The sequence below is a fragment of the Dermacentor silvarum genome, chromosome 1 (genome assembly GCF_013339745.2).
Source record: "Dermacentor silvarum isolate Dsil-2018 chromosome 1, BIME_Dsil_1.4, whole genome shotgun sequence".
Classification (NCBI taxonomy): Eukaryota; Metazoa; Arthropoda; class Arachnida; order Ixodida; family Ixodidae; genus Dermacentor; species Dermacentor silvarum.
The window spans coordinates 29840694-29862474 of record NC_051154.1 but is presented as its reverse complement, the minus strand read 5'-3'; positions in this window follow the sequence as shown (position 1 = coordinate 29862474).

Sequence of the window (21781 nt, the reverse complement as noted above, 5' to 3'; positions counted from 1 at the left end):
CTCTTCAGTGATTTCCCTTCTTCGCGGAACTGTGCATGTTTATACATGTACGTACGTGCATGTTCGTTCGTTACTATATTCTACGCCTTCCTCGAGTGGTTTGCAGAACTTTGCGTGCGTCCATACTCTCCTTCCATAATAGTTTTTTTTCGGTGCTTTTTGTGATTTCATTTTTTGCTTGCAATGTAACGATTTATAGGAGTTGCCGGTGCCACATAACGGCGCCAAGCTTTCCTTTAAAATCATATATTTAATAAAAGTTGCTTAGCTGGCTACACTTCGTGGTATATTTCCACAGCTTTGATATAAGATGTAGATATGACAGGACATATTCGCCGGCACAATGGCCTGTTGTGCATTTGCCAAACATTGCACAATGCATCTGTCCGCCGCATAACAACCGCTCGTGAGCATTTTCGAAAGCATGTCAGTGTCTCCGTTCTGAGCAAAGCACTCGACCTTTTTTCTCGCTTGCAGAGTAGAACGTTGTTGATGACGAAACGAAGAAAGGGTGCCAGGAGAATGAGTGAAACCAACGCGTTTGGATTCACTTTTTATAGTTTGTTGCAATATTTTTGTTCGGGAACACACCGCGCTAGAAATGTCTGTGTCGCTCACCCATATGTCCGGCGAAAAAGTTGGCCAGACATGAGCCAGTTTTGCTTTGGACGATTTCGCGAAGTAATACGCAAGTACAATGAAGTGGCAAATAGTAGTAAGGAGTGTTATGAGTTAGACAGCTTAACTAGCACTAGTCATAACACACATATTGCCATCATATTTCAGTGACACGGTATGTTGGCTTGCGTACAAGATGATTACTGTCTTTCTGGCAGAAAGTACCGCTATATAGACTGGGCGTATGAAAGTCACGAACCGTTAATTGTAACTACGTTGTTGTTGTTTTTCACTTTTGTCTATTTTATATTCAGGCTTTCAAGTCACTCACTCATAACGCTACTACATAGAACAATATCTTCTGTCCTTTCTTTAAATATTTAAAAATCGCCTGTGACAGATAATACAGTGCTTCTATCACAGCTGGGTTACTGCGTATACGGAGAGGTGAGTATTACTTGCACGACAAAAATAAATAAATTAACCAATTAACAAAATTCGGCCTGTTAACTTTGACTACTGAGCTTATGGCATATAATGACCTTTAGCAAAATTTTTCTCGGGTTTCTTTCTCTTTACTCTAAATAAAAGCAAAGAAGGAAAATTAGTCACCTTACAAAGGTGACGGCGACTCCGTTTCATATGGAAGTATTAAAAATAATAAGATAAGAAGAACCATAAGTTCAGTTAAACAAATTCCAAGAGGGCTCTGAAGAGTAAAGAGAGTCCCGAAGTGGTCACGGATATACACGTGCTTAAGGTAATCCTGCGCGAAGGTCATGTATACATCAACTGTTAAATATCGGTTGATATTGCCCAGCGACGCCGTTATGCGACTCCTCCATTTGGTTCACCCTACAATCATGCGGGAAGCCACTGTCGGCTTTGACACCCAGCGTTACAGTATGGCGCGCCGTAGTTATCATGAACATATCGCCGCCATGCGTCACGCTTCCACCAAGGCGCGCTGTTCACGATCCTTTCGGGACCCGATGCCGCGTTCTGTAACATTCTTTACACATTACATTATTTTTTTCCCTTCGTCATTGACTCGCAAAACGCCGGAACCGCACTGTCGTAAGGATCGGCTACATGGTGGCACCGATGGTTAGTATTGAATAAAATCGCAGACTGAGAAATATTACAAAACACGGCCATTGATCTGCCCCTTTTAACACCATTTACCCTAACGCTCAATCGTACCGGTAAGGCTTCACAAAGTGAAATGGCCTTAGAGAATGAAGGCTTTTAAATCGCCGGTACAAATACATGCCATAAAGTCTGTAATCGTAATTATAAAGTTAATCATAAAGTTATTATTTAACTGTTTGATCACTTCGATTTGTCGTATAAGTTATGCCCACCTATCCATGCAATCCGACTTCAGAGGTATAATTTCGATATGTGCCACAGGTAATATTTACTAGTAACCTTTGCAGTATTAAATCAATCAATCATTCAATAAACATAGTGGCATACCACTTATAACGTATAATAATCATCCACTTCAGAAGTATAAACTTGTGCATCGGTCCCATGCAGAAGCAAACCGCAATAAACGATGCATTTGCCAATTGCATATCCAATACAACGATCATAAAGCTGTTCCGACACTTCAACTTCCACGATGCGATTATACTTGGAAGCCGATCGCTCCGGCTTAGAATTAGAGCAGATAGAGGGTTGTCATAGGTCCTTGAAGTCTACATGTCGTAACAGCAGGTATGTCCATGTCAATGTAAAGCTTTGTGAATGTCGCTCTGGAGGTTGGCCCAGATGCAAATAATATTTACAAAATAGACTATTGTGGTTTTGTGGGCATCAGTTGAAATGGATTTTACTACATTCTTAATCGTTGATTACAAATAGTTAGATCAGAAATTTTAACACCGATACATTTAATTGCTTGCCCTTATTTATTAACGATTAAAACTGATTCTAAAATTACCTATTTAGTTTAACCTCGCTTGTCCGTACGGTGTGTCTGGAACGAGCCTTCAGCAGGCGAAATGCAACCAATAAATCTGAAAAAGGAAAACCTATACGTTTGCGTTTCTATGAGCTGTTTTTACTTATGCGCAAGGATTATAGAGGAAGTGGGATAAAATTGAACATCACAATGGAGCTCTATGATGAATTCATCATTGATTGACACCCGCTTATTCAAAATCGTTCATATAAAGGCCCAATGACGCCAGTGCATATGGGTACAGGATAGATGGTCAATTCCATTGGGGCTGTTGGCGCGGTTATGCTGGCGTTATGGCACCCTTAGCAAGCCTTTATATACAACGCAGGGCTTCAGCTTCTCCACGCCGGTGCTAAGCTGTGTACCACAAGAAAGCTTAGTTTCTCTGTATGCAACTTGGAATCGAATGGCGCACCGCGTTGGCAGCACGTATGAAGTGCTCATCTATGTTGAGATGAGATGAAGCCGCTCTTAAGTCTTAATTTCGCTTTGTTTTTCGGAGCTTATCACAAAACTTCTGGTTCCCCTAGCAGTTCTGATGCCCCTGTAAGGAGTAAGGATCCTTTGAGCGCGTGCCGGGACCTATATGTACTCTGTCGTGAACTGCCAATGGCCTAGCTCTGTCTCAGCTATAGTCACGTGTGTTATACGCATGCTCTTCTTCTACTTCTGTCCGTGCATTCGTCCGAAGAACAATTGGCATCCCGTATATGAATTAAGGCGCATGCCAGGAATGGCACAACGAGAGGGAATCAAATCTGCGCCATAGCGTCTCGCACGCGTGGCGACGATCACGCTGCCCTCGACATGGGTTCACCTGCTCCCTCGGGAACGCGGGCCAGCCCTTGGAAGAAGGGATAAATGTGCCCTCCAGGAAGCCTGCGGCTGAGTCGCTCTAAGCCCATACGCGATGACCGTGAGTGCTGAAACGTAATCCTATTTCGCGTAAGTAGGGTCCAAGTCTTATCGTCTCGCCAGCGCTGCTTGCGTCATGCGGTTCCCTGGTCTGGCGACATGGGGGAAAAAAAAGGGATTGAACGCCCACTCCTCTGAGCTGGCACAGCAGTCCCGACACTTCGCGCATCGCGCTTCATCCGGGAAACAAAGAAAGAAAAAGAAAGTGTTTCATCTTTGTTATGGCTTGCTAACTGGGAAATAAAGGTTTTACGGCCAGTTGTAATGGTGGTGCAACACGCTTCCACTTGCGATCGACAGTGGTCTATAAAATCTGTCATAAACAATCGGCGTTTTGCATTACCAAGGACATGGGTAATACCCCCCTATCTTTTACTCACTTTATTTGTTGCCTTTGTATGCTTCTGCCGTTTGATGCCGTTACGCTTTACTGCGTTTTACCAGCCCTGTATTGTCTAATAACGTACGTATACAGCTGAATGCGCGAGTAATAACATGCTTGCTGTAGAGCCGGCGCATCCGCAAAGTTTCAGAACATGTTGTTCGACTAAGGGTTAAGCATACTAACTACTGTCATTAGAGCCCATGGAACAAAACTCCGTTTATCACTTTTCTTATGCTGGCCAGCACTCGCAGACACCATTCCTCTAATTAGAGTGTAAACCCTTCTTATCTCTCTTCCCTGACCTATTACGGCTTTGTTTTCTTTTGTTTTTTATTTCATTTTAATGACATGTAAGCAGCTCCGCTGTGATGGGACGGAAGGGGTATGGAGAAGGAAGAGAAAGAGGGCTCGCAAAATAACTTCATGCCGTCACCCGGCTGTGCATTTTCATTTGCGAGAACATCGTATAACAAGCGCCTGATCTCGCCGCATGATGTAGGCAATGTAGATAGTAACTGAAAATTATGTCTACTCTATGCATATTCTGAATAATGCTTCATTTTCTAATATTCAAGCTCCTTTTACCTCTATACCTACGTAACATTGCACTACAATGCAAATCTGTCTTCTGTATTCACTTCTGAGCATCTAATCAAGAAATTAGAGGCGGGGGCTGACGGGGGGGGGGGGGGGTAACATGAAAAAAAGAAAAGAGAATGGCTCGCTGCACTGCGCTCGTAGTTTCTCACTGTCGCAGCTCGGCATGCGCAATGTAATTACGCACCGTGTCGCGTGTATTCAGAACGGCGGTAGACGTTTACTCGCCATGCACCGAGCGGTGGCGCGCAAAACCAGCGGAGAAGCACGCAGATCTCGCTGCTTCGTCTGCGCAGCTTCCAAGCCGCTCCCGACAACATCCATCACTGGATGCTTGACTGCTCGCTATGTATGCACGCGCCTCGGGCAGGAAATAAACGCCCGCATTCAGGCACAGCCCCGGCGGATTGCATCTTCCGCTCTAAGGGCGACGTTCCTTTTGATGCCTTGTCTGTTAGTTGTTTCCCCCCCCCCCCCCCCCCCCCCCCACTCTGGTGCCTCGCAGGTCGCTTCCCTCTATCGTTCTGTCAGATAATCTCATCTCAACCCACTGCATTCCCTGGAGGCTTATGCGAATGTCATACCTCGGCGATGGAAAGCCTTTTTTTCATCCTGGGGTCGACTAGTGAGCGAGAAACAATAACCGACAGTTGGGTTTTCCCCAACTGTCGGCGGTTTTCCCCTTTTAGCTTTGTTTGTTGCCTTCCTATGACAATTCTTGAAGGTTTCTTTTCTTTTTCATCTTGAATGTTGTCTCCCTTACACCTGTTTTTCTTCAAAGGGCATTCACGTCGATAAACGCACAAGGTGATACTGAGTTTCTCTTCGCACTATCACCTCTGCCTTCCACGGTTACCGCTATGTAGCACTGCAAACGTTTTTGCTGCATGTGGCTTACACAAATGGCATGATCAGTGCTGTTGCGCACACACACACACTCACACCAGCGTATATAAGAACACACAAACGCCTACACGCACACACGTACACGCGCACAGAAGCTCACAAACGTAAACCCAAGTGCACAATAACTCCACCTCTAAAGAGAGCCTAAACAAAAATTTATTATTTGACGACCGATTTGAAGTAAATCTTAAAGAACATTAGTACCAATGTACATGTCATCATCAGTACAGTTTTCAATGGCGAATAAGATGGAAGAAACGCGGAATGCGGAGAGAGAGAGGAAGGGTATGACATTAGAAATGGGAAGGTCAAGGTAACGCGGCATCATGAATCTCGAGGTGGTCGGGGCCTGCAATCATCGTATGCGCCGAGAAGTTATATACAATGGGAAAGAAATGAGGCACTTAGATTTTGTTTATTGCAATTTCGAGCTCTCGTAAGGTGCCTCAACTTTCAGATTGAGGCCCTGTTGAGTTCAGCGATCGCATTAATTGTTTGAGCACTAGGATACACTTGCGCTGGTGTTGAGTATGTCCTCGCGAAGGCTTCATTCCCCTGCGTTGTGGTGAAGAAGCCTGAGTCTCAGAAGCTGAATTTTACGTGACGGTCTACAAGAGCAAGCGAGTGCGATAGTACATCTTTGCAACAAGGTATTACAATGTACAAAATAGCTACGTTTCAAGCCTTGTGCGCAGCAAGAACACATCTGTCGGAACTGAGCACAACCGCGAGCGACTATCCAGAAGAAAATAATTTGACAGTGACCGCACCGAGGAACTTTACTGAGTCAGAAACGTGTCAAACCGCTGCTTCAGAATATTTGCCAAATAAAGAACGAAGAGCAAAACACACTAATCCTGATTCAATTGATGAGCAGAAAGTTTGGTTAACTTAGAATACATATTTAGCCCGGCTTTTATAACAAGCACCATATACGCTGCTCGCGCCGTTTGGACATAGCTTAATCAGCTCCGAAAGCGCTTTTGCATGTTCTCTAAAGCTATGGACAAAGCTTCGTGTCATCCACGCAGTCACCGTGTACGATGTCTCCCGAAACCGAGGTTTGCTAAGCTGCACCGGTGTCATACACATCCATTGTAAACACAGAGGCAGTTGAGGCAGGCCATGGACGCATCACTACGTCATCAAACATGGCAGCGCCCACGGTATCGCCGCGAAAAGGATCAACATGCGGGTGCGACATCTTGGCGCGACAAAGCACACAAGGAAACTGGTGCTGGGAAGAAGGAACGGCGCATTGGCAGCTACCAGGCGTCTCACAACGCTGGCGAGATGAGCGCCGCCAGTGGCGTCGCACCTCGATAGTGCACGATGGTGCTGTTAGGGCCCGGTGAAATACTAGATAACGTTAACTTGACGTTTACTACTCAGACCAGAGCATACACACAGCAGCTCAGCTTGGAAGCAGTAGTGTGCTATATATGCAGGGTGTTCATTTTTACGGAATGTTTAGAAATCGCCTGTGGCAGGTAGCACATTTCTTATCATTGAGCTGGGTTATTCGATGAGGCGGCCATTAGTAGACCGACAAACCGAAACACATATTCATCTAATTGACAGAAAATCACTAATTAACTTCTTAGTTAATTAGTTTACGACACATATTGCAATTCACGAATTGTAGCCGGTGAGCTTGTCAGGCGTATGCCCTTGGAACGAATTTCCAGAATAACACCAGTTTGGAGATATGCGCCTTCAAACTCGCCGTAAAAATGCACTGTTATTCCATTTAATTTTTCACTAAAAATGCTGTTTTGTACATTGAAGCGCAAAGTAACTAGAACGCCCATGTATTTCGTCCCACATTTTGGGAAATAATATATCGAAACTGGTGTCATTCTGGAAATTCGTCTCAAGTGGATGCGTCTTGCAAACTCTCCGGCTACAATTCGTAAATTACAATATGTGTCGTAAAATAATTAACTAAGAAGCTCAGTGATAATTTTTTGTTAATTAGTTGAATATGTGTTTCGATTACTCGTGCTACTGATGTCCGCCTCTTCGAATAACCCAGCTCAATGATAATAATTATGCTACCTGCCACAGTCGATTTAAAAAAAATTCTGTAAAGCTTAATTTTGAACACCCGGTGTACATATATAGTGCGCGTGCGCACAACGCTTGTGCCAGCATAGAACACAGAACGCTGACCTTGCTCAGCCAACGACGCGATCGAGCGTAGTGTTTGCGGTGCGTCTACTTAGCTTCATCGTTTTTGCAGTCAAACGCACTCCGGGTGTCTGGACACCCTCTCACCCTCTCCTCCCGTTCGTTTTCGTATGCCCGGCGGATGGTGTCCTGCACAAGTTTTTGTCCTGTATCACTAAACCTCCATATAATTTTTTCAAACATGTTCCTAAGGAATAATTGCTACAGCACACAGAGAAGGTAACAATAAATAATGATAATAATGAAGCTTTATCATCGCCACAACATACATGACATATTACTGTCCTCCCAAAGCCAAACAAGAGCATGAAGGGCAGAGCCGCACAGTTTGAAACATCGGATACAGATGCACAGAAAATCAGACATGTAATTGAGCAATGTACTTACAAACTTAACGAAAAGAAAAATCAAACCCGCCATGGTTGCTTAGTGGCTATGGTGTTAGGCTGCTAAGCACGAGGTCGCGGGATCAAATACAGGCCACGGCGGCCGCATTTCGGTCGGGGCGAAATGCTAACACATCCGTTCACTTAGGTTTAGGAACACGGTAAGGGACCTCAGGTGGTCTAAATTATTCCGGAGTCCCCACCACTACGGCGTGCCTTATAACCAGATCGTGGTTTAGGCTCATGAAACACCATAATTAAAAATTAAGCCAGTTCCAAGCTTGTGAAATCTGATGAAACAGCAGAGCTATGCAAGCGTGGGTGTATATCATAGTGGGCATGACGCTCGCCTTCGGACCGTGAGCACCTGCCTCTTTCTTTTTTCTCTTTCAGTTTGTCTCTCTCTCTCTGTCGCTCTCATTTCCTCTTTCTCTCGCACATAGCAGCTTGTGTTGCAATCGTCGGTACAACGCAATCATACGGGTCCCATAAATGCATGTTCTGGAAGCGTGGATGTATAGCCTAGTGGTTATGATATGACCCTCGCCTTGTACCCGGGTATGAATCCCGTCACGCCGAGAAAGTTTAATTTGTTTTCTTTATTTCTATCGCTCTCTGTCTCTCTCTCTCTCTCTCTCTCTGCACCTCCCTCTACTCATTTCACTCTCGCTCCAGTTCGCTCGAAACTGCGGGCAACATCACTCCGTAGGAATCAACCTCGACCTTAAACAGCCCGCTGTTGAAAACGAAATGAAACAAAGTTCAGATACCTTCTCGGGCCGTAAGTGCTCTCCCAATTTCTTACGACTATCACAAAAACATAACTCAGCAGTCTATTCGTAACTAGTGTCAAGTGAAAACTCTAATGCGTTTGCCATATTGTGTACGCATCCAAGGTATAAAAAAAACGGTCGCATAGACGCAGGTTACGTACAAAAGCATATTCACTGAAGAGTTGTGTCACAAAGGCATACGCTACATTGATTGGAGTTACCGACAGTGCAGCATGCGAGGTCTGCGGCACCGACGAAACTATCGACCGCCTGCTGTGCCACTGTCCACGATATGCCCCAGAAAGACAAGAACTTGCTAACGCGCTAAAAAAAAACTGGACAATCGGACGCTTCCCGTGCAGGTGCTGCTGGAACACCGCCCCCATCGCTCGTCGGCCCATAAAGCGGTGAAGGAACTTTTGTGCTTCTTGAGGAAGACGGGCTTGTGTCAACGTCTGTGACTATTAGTGGAATAACACACGCGTCAGCGAACTCACCGTTAATTTCCTTCTTTCCTTCCCTCCTCTCTCTCCCTGTCATCTGTGTGTTCTCCTTTTCCATTCCCCCTGTGTAGGGTAGCCAACAGGAAGTTATTCTGGTTAACCTTTCTGCCTTCTGCCTTTTTCTCTTTCCTCCTCCTCCTGAAGAGTTGTGATTTTTGTGGAAAACGTCAAACGTGTCACCATCTTTGCTGTTTTCAAGTTAGCGACCTTCAAGTGGCCTTGAGCCAAAAGCCAGAGCCGTTATCCGGGCACTCAAACGGACTCAAACGAGAACATCCGGGCATCGTTACGAGAACAAAGCGAGAGCATCCGGTAAACCAGTCAAAAGTGAAGAAAACGCGGTCTCTGGCCCTCACCCCTTTGTACAGGACCGCATTACATATGCAAGTTACTGGCCAAACAAGTTACAAAAAATATTGCTTCCGATTTCTTCCTTATATTTGTTCACAGTATCACTCAAGCTGTAACTTCTAGTACGTTAAAATTTTATTTGTCGTTTCTAATAACGACGTTCAAAAGGCAGATACAGGGTACCGTACGCGCTATTGTCATCTCTTGGAGCTGAGACAGGGTTGCCTGTGCTCTTTTCAACGCCAGTGGTCCGTGAATTGGCCGCACATTTGCAGCCGACCACTTTGACGCAACAAGAAGAAGTAGCGACAGACGCTGAACGCACTGCACTTTTGGAAGTAGAAAAGCGGTTGAAGGCGGCGGCACCACAGGCAGCAAAAGACGCCTTATGGTAGCCATTTCATGATTACATCTACTCTCGATTACGGGAGAACCAGCAGTTTTTTGACAAGCTGTCATGCCTCGCTTCCTGCACCAACAAACTTTCTTAGAACAGCAAGCTTCTACCGCAAATTGTGAGAATCAAACAACCCACGCTCAGCGCTGTACTAATGTCATTTGGTTCGCTCCTCGGGCTTTCCTCGTCATTCGGCGTTCATGCAGCCTCTGTCGCGCCCTCCGCGCACTCGCAAAGGCTGTCGGGAGTGTAACATGAAGCGTTCTCTGCCTCACCCTCTCTCGTGCGCAGTAGCGTGCTAGTATTTCCTCATTCTCTCTACACTAATGCACTGTGCTTTGTACTCCAAGTAGAGTTAGACGCGTTTCCTCAATCGCAGCCTACAGGCCTGAAAAACTAGGTTTAAGCAGGCGTTTGAAAGTGACGTCAAGCGTTCGCTCTCTTGTTCTCTCTAGTGATTCTAGTCCAGCGGATTTGTGGATTTTTACGTGGATCAACGAATTTGGGGATTTACCTATGTCAGGTAAAATAATCAAAAATAAATTTGCACATGAAATTTGAGGCGAAAACAAACCATGCTAATTAAATGGACAGTTTTATTTAATATCACGTCAGCGAAACCTTGCTTTAATGCACATATATTAAGCATATCTTTAACTCACCCAGGCTGTACCATAAGCGCGGCTGCCGTTAAGTTCACCACTAGTCCCGTTGGCTTTAATAATGCGCTGCGATGGATTTTGTCCTGACCTTTGAAAAGAAAGCGGGGGCAAGCTCACGAGCTCCTCACATCATGAGGTCGGCCTCAACCTCAAAATATGAGGTGAAGTTGAGGTTGGCAGATGCTAGAGATTGTGTGAGTGAAGTCTCAACTACGTGTGTGTGTTTGAGGTTGAGTAAGATCGAATGCTCGGTGAGGCCGAACTTTGAGATCACTTTTTTGCGGCAGCTTATGTGTATATCGGCTGCTCCTGAACTAAGGAGCTGACGGTATTTAGTAGGTTTTCTTATGTAAATTTTTACACCTATAGAAATACGTCAACATGTAGGTATACAGAGACAAAAAAAAATGTCACAGTTTCACCCGAAAGGCGAAGCATCAAATGCGATAGCAAATTAGTACAGATCTAATACGGAGTAAGGATAGTAGATTTATCAGCTGTATAAACTGGGACATGCAGCAGCACCAGCAACGCGCAGAACTGTTGTCGACGCCGTCGGAGTTTTGCCCGCGTTCGTACCGAACGCCCGCGGCGTTGGTGACTGTTGCCGGTGCCTCTGTCGGCGGCTCGGAGGTTTTCGAAGAGATCAGAACGGGACACTCGTCGAACAGCGTCGGAAGTCTTTACCACCTTCTCGCCTCGCAACGTTTTTATATAAATACGCATTTGGTGCCGCAGTTAAACGTCGCCTCCCCTCCCTCCCTGCCGTCCCCCCATGGCCTCTCGCGCGACGGAAGAAGTCGCGTTTGCTCTCCGCCGTGCGTTCGCTCTCCGTGAAAGCACGCGTCCCTCGCGCGCTTTTACTCGCACATACAGCATGCGGTGCGCGGCAACGATTTCATCGCCGTTGGAATTTATACGGAACCTCACGGTGACGGTGACGACAACGCCGACGGCAGAAATCCGCTTGGAGTGTCCATATAATTGCTATCGCAATAAAAGAAGAAAGGCAGCACGTTAACCGGAACGGAAAATCAGGCTTGCTACCCTACACTGGGTAAGGGGGAACGCAAAAAGATAAAGTGGAGACATAGATACCGAGAGCACTTATACACTTACACACAGGGGGAACGCACTTACAGCCAGTCACTATCACCGCGCACTATCACAGCACAGGATCGCGTGCAGCGTAATGAAACCCAATCAGGCTAAATACGTTTGTGCAGGGCTGATGTCAACTTGTCCTACAAAAAGTTGGATATCTCACGTGCTGTAAATAGGTCTAAGCGAAGCTTTCATTGGTGTTTGTGATGAATCTTGTTCTTGTTTAAATACCAAGTATAGAGCACGCAACCATGTTGGAAATATTGTTACCGAGAAACGCCTAGCTCAACGCAAAGTTGTGGCCCTTGAACATGCGGATCCCACGCATGACAACGAACGAATGACGAAGATGGATTCACAAAGGTATGACGACAACTGCAATGACGACGGCCCGTGGGCAGGGTAAGGTAAAAGTATTCCAACATGTTTTTATTCCAAATCAGCCATTGCCCCCCCCCCCCCCCCCCCCCTTGATCGGTCTAAATGGCCCGGGCGCTTGCCACTTTTTCAGCTTAATTTTTCTTCCGGGCGGCATCAGACTTGAGCGGTCTTCCTCACTAAGTTGAATCTATCAGTTGTCCATCGATGTTTTTCCAAAGACTAACAGAAATTGTATTTAAATATAACAGCCTCAGGTAACACCCATTCTTGGATCACGGTCTATGTGCCACTGGTTATGTGCCCATTCATGACCAATCCCCTCGAATGTGTATGTGACTCTCACACAGTCTATAGAATCCTTAAATGTATTTCGATATCTGTCATACTTCTCTTTGACCCCATGCACTTATCACCATTCTTCCCTCGACAAGTGTCCTACGCATACTACGCGACAAGCCTTCATCCGCGCTACATAAAGAGTTAACAGCTGCAAGCGAGGAGACCGTGCGCACGTCATCAGTAACCGTTGCTGCCTTGCTAAATCAAACATACTTCGCGTCACATATGTTATAAAATTGCGTTGGACCTACTTTTTTGTTGTGGTTGGTGTTGTTGTCGCTGTTGTTTTTTTTTTTTTTTTTCATGAAGCATTATGCTTAATTCACTGTATCATGGTTTCCTCGCGACAAAGGCACTACATCCTGCATCACTAGTCCGGAAACGAATTAAATGAGGTCAAGTTGACAAATGTACTCAAGCTTGAATAATGAGAAGGTCATGGCAACCGCTGAAGTTTGAGGCAAGGTCTCCTGAAAGAATCTCAACCTCACACGGTGAGGTGAGCGAGATTAAAAAATCTTATTAAAGGCTGGGGTGAGGTTAGGACTTGTAAGGTCATTTGCCCACATTTGCCTCAAAGACGTACCCACAGACACGGTCCTAGTTTGAAGGTTGTATACCTCACCCTGTGGTTTCCTTCGTCGCATTTGAGCAAGTGAAGCGGGGACGTCGGTACTGAGGCTTGCCTGATTTTGCTCACGTGACTTCAACCGGTTGATCGCATAGATCAGTAAAATTATACGCTATTAAAGGATTAATTGTTTAATCGATAGGTTAATCGATCAATCATCCAGCCCTAATAAAGGAAACTATACGTGACTTTATTTCGATCACCACCTCCTATCTTGTGGCGCAGTAAAAATGATTTCACTCAACACAGTGAGCTTGTTACGAGCTATAAACGCCTCAGCTAGAATAAAGGTCTCAGGTCAGCTCATGAACTTGGAAACACGTCGAGGGTTGTCCGGCCGAGGGAGGGGGCCGATGCTCCTTACACCCGCACAGACCACTGTAGCTTCCCGAAGAACCAATCATTCTCCTTCCAGGAAACGCAAGACTCCACTTGGAGAAATAACGCCGGGTAATAAGTAGGCTGCCCGCGCCAGGAGCACTGTCCGGGAAGTCCGAGCCTTGTCTTCTATAGCCCATAATATTTCACTCGGCCCGACCGCCGCCATTTATCGAGCCTGGAGCCACAACAGCCGCGCGGCAGCAGCATCCCACCCGAAACGCCGGGCCCAGTGCTCGCAGTGCGAGGCAGGAACACTGCGACTGCCGGGGGTCAAGCTTACTATGAGAACCTGCGAAAAAAAAAGAAAAGAAATAGTGACCAGGAGACTGAGTCGTTGGAACCCGGTAGGACCAGTGAGACCGCTCGCTCATCGCGGCGGGTTACCAGCGGGCTTGCCCGTCGGGCGAGTTCACTGCCTACGCAGTATCGAGGCGCGTGGTGAACGAGAAACCATTGCGCTGTCGGTTGTCCACTTTCCCCGTGGCCTTGAAAAGTCGAGCGCTGAGATGAGTCCTCGCACCCGCCACCCAGCGTCCCCGTCATGCCAGGGAGGGTCATTGACAGCCTGTTGGGCCCGCCGCCGACGTCCAATGACAGGTGCAAGCAGCTCTCACGTGGTCCCGAAGGAAGGGCCCGGGCAGGTTCTCGATAAAGAACCGCCCAGCATCCGGCACTGCCACAGCGCGACGCCTCGGCAGCGGAGAACATGCGGCCCGGAACCTTTGGTATCTTTGTGCTCGCGCTGCTGCTTACACTGACCGCGGCCGTGGAAGTGTCGCGAAAGAGAGCGCACCTCAAGAATGGTGAGTCGGGAGAAGCTCAAGAGCAGCGGCGATGGATGGAGATAAACATATTTCCGGTTCTCCAGCCTCGCGTTCACGGCGAGCATGCATGTAGATATGCAGGGTCAGCATTCTCGATCGATCTTAATCATGACTAAAACTTTCAGAGCACGCTGGAGTATCTCCTGAGCTATTGGAGGGGATGCCCGTTGCCCCAGTGAGGCATGGCGCTGGAACTCTCATCACTACAATGTCAAAGTAATTCTAAATGTAATCACTCGAGAATACGGCAACAAGCTTGCCATGCGTATCAGTTTAAGCCGCGAACACAACCTCTTTTGGGCCTGGCCTGAGGTTTCTCATCTGATTGCTGACAGATGCGAAAGCCATGCACATGGTCGTATGAAGGATAAGGTTTTCTCTTTGTTCAGTATGAACTACGTACATTGCATATTAGTTTTTTTTTTTAATTCAATTGTGACTGTGAGCACTTTGTGTTTCCCGCGTGCATGCGCTCATTCGCTATGTGCATATCGGACGTGGTTTTTTTTTTTTTTTTGTTGTTGTTTCCTTGATCTTGTATTTCATTCATCTTTCAATTATCTTCAACTATATCGGATTCTATTAGCTCGTATCCGTTTTTATCTTTCCTAAATTCAATCTAAGAGCTAATCCTGCCTGTACTGGTCAATATATATACAGGGTGTTTCAGCGAACACTTTCAGAATTTATTTAAGGTTGTCTGTGGCAGATAGCCCAATTCTAGTTAACGAGCTGGTCTACTCGAAGAGGCGGACATTACTTGCACAAACAATTGAAATGCATAATCGACAAATTAACAAAAATGCGCTAATTAAGTTTTTAACTAGTTACCTGATGGCTCATATTGCAATTTAAGAATTGTAGCCGTGGAGTTCGCAAGGCGGATCCACTTGTAAATAATTCTAAGGATGACACCAGTTTCGAAATATTAATTCCCGAACTTTGCGGAGAAATGCATTGGCGTTCCAGTTAATTTTGTGCTTCATTGCATAAAGCGACGTTTTGGTAAGGAACTAACTGGAACGCCAATGCATTTCTCTGCAAAGTTCGGGAATTAATATCTCGAAACTGGTGTCATCCCGAGAATTCGTTCCAAGTGGATCCGCCTTGCGAACTCCACGGCTACAATTTGTAAATTGCAATATAAACCATCAGGTAATTAGTTAAAAACTTACTTGGCGAACTTTTGTTAATTATTCGATTTTGCATTTTAATTTCTTGTGCAAGTAATGTCCGCCTCTTCGAGTAGACCAGCTCATGAACTAGAATTGTGCTGTCTGCCACAGGCAACCTTTACGAATTTTGGAAAGTGTTCGCTGAAACACCCTGTATATATATATATATATATATGTATATATTGACACTCTATACATGTCTGACATCTTTTCGCTTAGGACACCCGACACGATGTGGGAAATAAACATTACCTTCTCTTCACTTCAAGTCTCTTCGTCCTGCAGTATTTGCACAAAAGGCGCCTGCCGGCTTATATATAATTTTGTTTATTATGCGGTGTGGTAAGCATTTTCAAGTCACGGTTATAATTCATATAATCGTGAGGCACACACGGGTCACATGTATTCCTTTAAGCGTGTTGTTTTTCTGCGCGGTTTTTAAAATATTTTAATATGTGCCCACATATACTCGCCCTGATTTCAAAAACATGATCAGGGATATTTAAATTTTTGTTCCTGCCAGGCAAAGTCATCGGTTGCACCCTACTTATTTAGAATCCAGAACAAGGACCTCTCCGTACGTTATCTGTCCATTCCTCATCATTGTCCACCTCATACATTACCTGTGAGCAGACGCGCTTATTTCCTCCCTCAATCTAGATTTCTGCTTTGCTCAATACTTCTGCTCCCGTCCCTCGGTATTCGTTTCTTTAGTACAGTTCTTGACTCATTATATAAGCCCTGCTTACCGAACATCCTGCTCAAGCCATCTTTTTTTTTTTTTTGATCGAATATAGAGCTCGAATATCTTCCTCACAAGTTTGCTCTCTCCCACATACACTCTCACATCTGCCCGCCGAGTATCGCATGTAACTTTGGCTCTAAACCAGCAAACCGGTTATGAGAGACGCCACCGAGGTGTTTGGCACGTTACACGCATCGCCAAAATGCATGAAGAAAGACGACTGTGTTTGCATATCGGAGCCCTTCGAAACGTGGTGGCGGGGCATTGAACCCGGGAACTCGGCAGAATAACGTTGAGGCTACAGTGCCGAGACGTCATATATTTCCAGTTATACGCAGCACTGGCACCCCCACGCTGACTGCTTACTATCCCTCTCTGCGCGACTAGTTTTTGATTATGTGATATGCCTACGAACCTGCGGTGCGTTTTCTATGAAACTGTGTTTAACTGAGTGTAATCACGCATTCTCTATGTGGCGATTAGGGCATCTGCTTCCAGCGTCATGAATTCATATTTTCTTTAAGATGGTGGCAGTAAATCATGGTAGACTGTTCCTGATTGATTGATTGACTGACTGTGTTTAACAGCCCAAAGCCTTACAGGGGCTATCAGAGGGGCCGTAGTGGAGGAGTCCTTATTAATGTTGACCACCCGGAGTACCCACTGCTCGCTCTCATCTCAATGCTAACGTGCGGCCGAGACCCCATGACCTAGCACCTAACAACAAAACGCCACTGCAGCCACGGGACCAAGGTGCGAGTACTATTTTTCGGACACATTAGGCAAGTGACAGTAACTGAATATCGCTGCGCTGACATAGAGAAACCACGTCATAATAAATTCGTGTGCTGTGAGTTATCTTCTATATCAAGTTATTCACGGTGACAAAAGCACCGCCACATGTCTCAACGCAACATGTCACGCCACATGTCTCAACAAGACCAGAAAGCGATACGTGCACTACTGCAGTTCCTGAAGTCGACAGGTCTCAGTGAGCGGATCGTAGACTCCACGTGCACCTCCGCAAGAAGAGACACCCTCATTTATTTCATTATTTTCGTTGCTTAACCCCCTTTCCCCTCCATCAGGATTCTGCACGATAGCTTCGTCTTGTTGCCCAGAAGCTTTTATTACTATTTACTAAGTGCACAGCAGCCGACGTCAGACTAGAAACACAGAATGCCCGGTACTCCTCTTTCAACCACTTGTAACTCTTTTGGGAGCGAATTGTATTGACATCACGTGTAGTACGGGCCTATAATTTGCAACAGAGGCTCTCCGTCGGTTCCTCGACCAGCAACCGCGAGCGACGTTCATCTCCTGCTTTCTCGACATCGGAGCCAAGGGCCTACTCTCTCTTTTGTCATCCACAACCAGCTCCTTCTGTTTTATTATTATTATTAAAGTGGAGCTTTCTTTGCCATCACCCCCCCCCCCCTCCCCTCTGGGGGTGCTGGCTACTGCTGTTCTGATGATTATACAATTGGGCATGTGGCACAGGGTATGTGCCCAAACAGACAACCCGGGTCCCTGGGTAGGTGCAATTGTACCGAGTACGTGAACATTCATGGCAAAAAAAAAAAAAAAAAGAAACCTCCTCGCATTTGGGATGTGCCGCTCGGTATGTGCCCGGATATACACGCAGAACAAGCGGCAAAAAGTGAAGAAGTCGGCAACAGGAAATTGCGAAGTGTTCTCGCTGCTGCTGGCTATTTGTGTTCTGCAGGCGCCGTGCGTACGACGCGGAAGCGCCACGTGTGTATGACGTCATCTCGCTGGCGGGACAAGCAGCTGCTTCGAGAAGAAGGGCTTCTGACTTCTGTTTCAATTTTAAACCCTTTTAGGGGCGTATATTCTTCGGTGTAACACTGGTTAATGGTCTCTCTATGCACAGAAGATTTTCGCAGAGCGACATTTTTCCTTTAACTAAAGTGAGAAATAATTAATACAAAAGTGCCTTGCGTTGCCTCCACTAAAGAATACTCTACAAATGCATCTTAGTCACATATTGGGGGCCACATACCCGTGATTCTAAAATTTCATAATTATGATTTTTCTGTCTCCCACTTCTTCGTAGAAATTTTGTTTTCTCAAGAGTGTGCATTACTATTACTTACAATTTTATAATTACTGTATTGCTATTATTAATTATTTGTACCATTGTGTTGGCACAAACGTGTACGCTACACAAACTGTAGTTCCTTCATTTGTATGTATGTTGTTTTCGAGCCGCTTGTATGCATCTTCCCCCCAGATATGTGTATTTCTTAAATTTCTTCTTGCATTTTATGTTAAATTATCAGGCTGTGTGAGCTGTACATTGTGCTGCCATCTAGATACATAGTATGCAGAACGTTACTATTTCCTTTCTCTCTCTCTCTCTCTCTTTGTATGTGTGTGCGTTATGTGCGTGCGTGCTTGCGCGTTCCTCATAGGTGGTCCCCCTGACAGTTTCGAAGTCTGGGACTTCCTCCTCTATTATCATGAGGCTTAATAGACTTCAAGCACATTTTACCAAGATACTCTGCATCATTTCTGCGAGATAACATTTCTGCAGAACTTGAAGAGCCCTACCTAAGCAAGCAAGGCCTAACCTTCTCCCCCGGCTCCTCTATTCTGTGCAGGACGGTGTGTGTACGCCGGACGGGAGATCTTCCATGGACGCGTGAGAAGACGAACACCCTGTCAGCAGATCTCCTGCGACATCCGGAAGCGGGAAATCACCATTGAAGGGTGAGCGCACGATTTCAACGCAGTTGCATGCGCACACTCGGCAGCGTTCGAGTATGGAAGTTGCAGATGCAACCTTTTCATTATTTAGAAAGAATAGCGCAGGTTTATATTATTGTATTCTTTTTTGCTCAGTTTGAATAAAGCTTGTTGCTTTTTTTCTTTGAGATTGTAAATCTTAGTTGGCTTATGTCTGGTTCACATTCTTTTGTGTCTAGTATTGAACAGTGCCTGGAAGTTTTCGGAGGAAAAGGCAATTTGGCACCGTTCTTATTCTTTGTTGACGCATACTTTCAGTGTTCATTTGCTCATTTTCTAGGAAGCTTTCAGCGCAAGTCCGGCAACTGCTCGCTCTTGGTTTCCCTTAATTTGCAGTAGTACATCGTTTCTATATTTACAATGCGAGAAAGGCAGCATATGTCTAGCGCCTTCAATAATCGTCAACACGTGGTTGCTGCTTAATTAAAGTGTATTGCATTAGACATAAAAAAAATAATAAGCAAAATTACATAAGCAAAAGTGTAAAGTCGACGCTGATAGCTATATAGCCAGAATATTATGCATTGTAAAACTCGCACGGTTGCACGCACTACTACTTGCAGTCTAAGTATTCGCAGTGATTCGCCATCTGCTCAACAGTCCCCACTCAATACGCATTTCCGGGTCATATCAAGCCAGTGTGGACGTGTGAAATGCAGGGCGAGAGAGAGAGAAAGCAAAGAGAGGAATGGCAGGGAGGTCAACCCGACGCTCGGTCTGCTACCCTACACTGGGGGTAAGGAAACTGGGGAATAGAAGAGGAAACGAGGAAGCGAGTGAGTACTGAACGCACGTGGGATGATGCACAGGGATACCATAAGCGCTCTCTAGAACCGGTGCACTTCAAGTAGTGTACAAGTGCACGAATCGCTTTTTGTGCCAGTGACGGATGTGTCCACGGTCCGAGTATATTTGACTCAGAGAACGGTCTCGAGTGGAGTTGGTTTAAAGTTGTCCGGAGAGAGAGGCGTTGTACGTCGTAGCGAGGACAGGTACACAATGGTTTCCTCGCACCTACACGAGTCGCCCATCGGACTATCGGCCATTCCCATACTATAGGAGTAAGCGTTGGTGAACGCCACTCCCAGCCACAAGCGGCACAGCAAGGTTGTTTCGCCGCGAGAAAGGCTAGATGGCAGTTGTAGGCGCAGCAAGGGGCCCAGCTTATGCAATCGGCAATTGAAGGCACTTGAAAAACCCCAGAGAGCTTGTGACTTTGGCGAGGACGGACGCTGCCAGCGGACTTCGTCTGCTTGCCCGAAAAAAAAAAAAAAATGCCGGGAAATGAAAACTACAAGATGCCACGTCATACTTATCTGTAGCGCTTCCCTTCGCTCCATTTCTTTACAAACTGTAACACGTCCACGTGACCTTCCTGTTTTGTATACGTATCGCAAATGCCCGCTTTAGATTCTTTTTTCTTTCCTGCGTGTCCACATTGCGCCATCGGTGCTGTTTAATTTTTCAGATTTCAGTCCTGGATGAAGTCTCGCTTGGGCACCGTCAATCAGCGCAATGGCTGTCCTGCGAAGCAGTGGTGCTTTTAGAGATTGAACTTTACCAGTTTCCGGCCGGTGGCAAAGGCCCCATAATCTCTATTTATTTGTCTTTGACGTGGAAATACCTTAATCAGAAAATTAGGTCTAACGACGCAGAAAATGCACTGTTGGTTATCAGAGATGCCGTAGTGGAGAGTTCCGGACTAATTTTTAATACCTGAGCTTCTTTAACCGGCATCCATAGCTTGGCACACAAGCGGTTTGGCATTCCACCCCCATCAGAACGCGGCTGCCGCAGCCAAAAGTCGAACCCGCGACCACCTCTTCAGAAGCACAGCGCCCCAGCCACTGAGCCACCACGGCGGGTATACAATACCGTAAACATTAAAGTCGCACTGCGACCACTATACGCCGCTAATCAAACGAAAAAATGCCTTTAACCAATTACTGCAAGGCTTCCATTTATTTATAACGAAATGTGCCACGAATACGGCTGCAGCAAAACGTTCCCCTGTTGCATAAATTTTAAACAAAGTTAAAGCCCATGTCTGAAATGTACCCTTTGAACTTACTTTTACCGCTGCTAACCAGTGCCTTGCTTTTGGAGCTATTTTTATTATAACGGCTCAAGAGCTCACAATTTATTAGATAAAGCTGTGTGCCGCAGTATAAATCAGTAAAGAGTTACCATATCTTCCTGAACGAAAATATATTTATACAATGTTGTTGTCTTCTCCCAGGTGCGGGCCACTGCCTGAACTTCGGCCAGGATGCGAGCTCAAGCAGGGAAGATCTTACTATCCAGATTGCTGCCCGAAAGTGATATGTCGATGAGAAGTTGCACAATATAGACTTGCATTGCTTACTCGATGAAACCTACAGCCTGTTGTTTTTATCTTCGTCCTGTCACTAATACTCCTTCTGTCAAAGTTCTTTTATCACCCACTGTACATGAAAAAATCCCTTTCCAACCTCATCATAATACGTTTGCCTCCGAACACAACTAAAGCCAACGACTGGCACCAAGGTTAGAGAGTTATAAGAACCAGAACATACTCAGCAAAAATGTTCTGTTCTAGCCTAGCATTTAAAGAGAGAGAGAGAGAGAGAGAGAGAGAGAGACGTGAGTCATTTCGCTCCGTTCACGCTTGTAAATAGACCGGAATGATGCACAGACACGCGCACGCGGCCAGGCGACGGGCATTGGTATTCCTCCCGCCGCGTCTCGCGCCCTCACACATTCGAGTCAAGTTTGCGCCACGCATCCAGTCAAGCATCCGC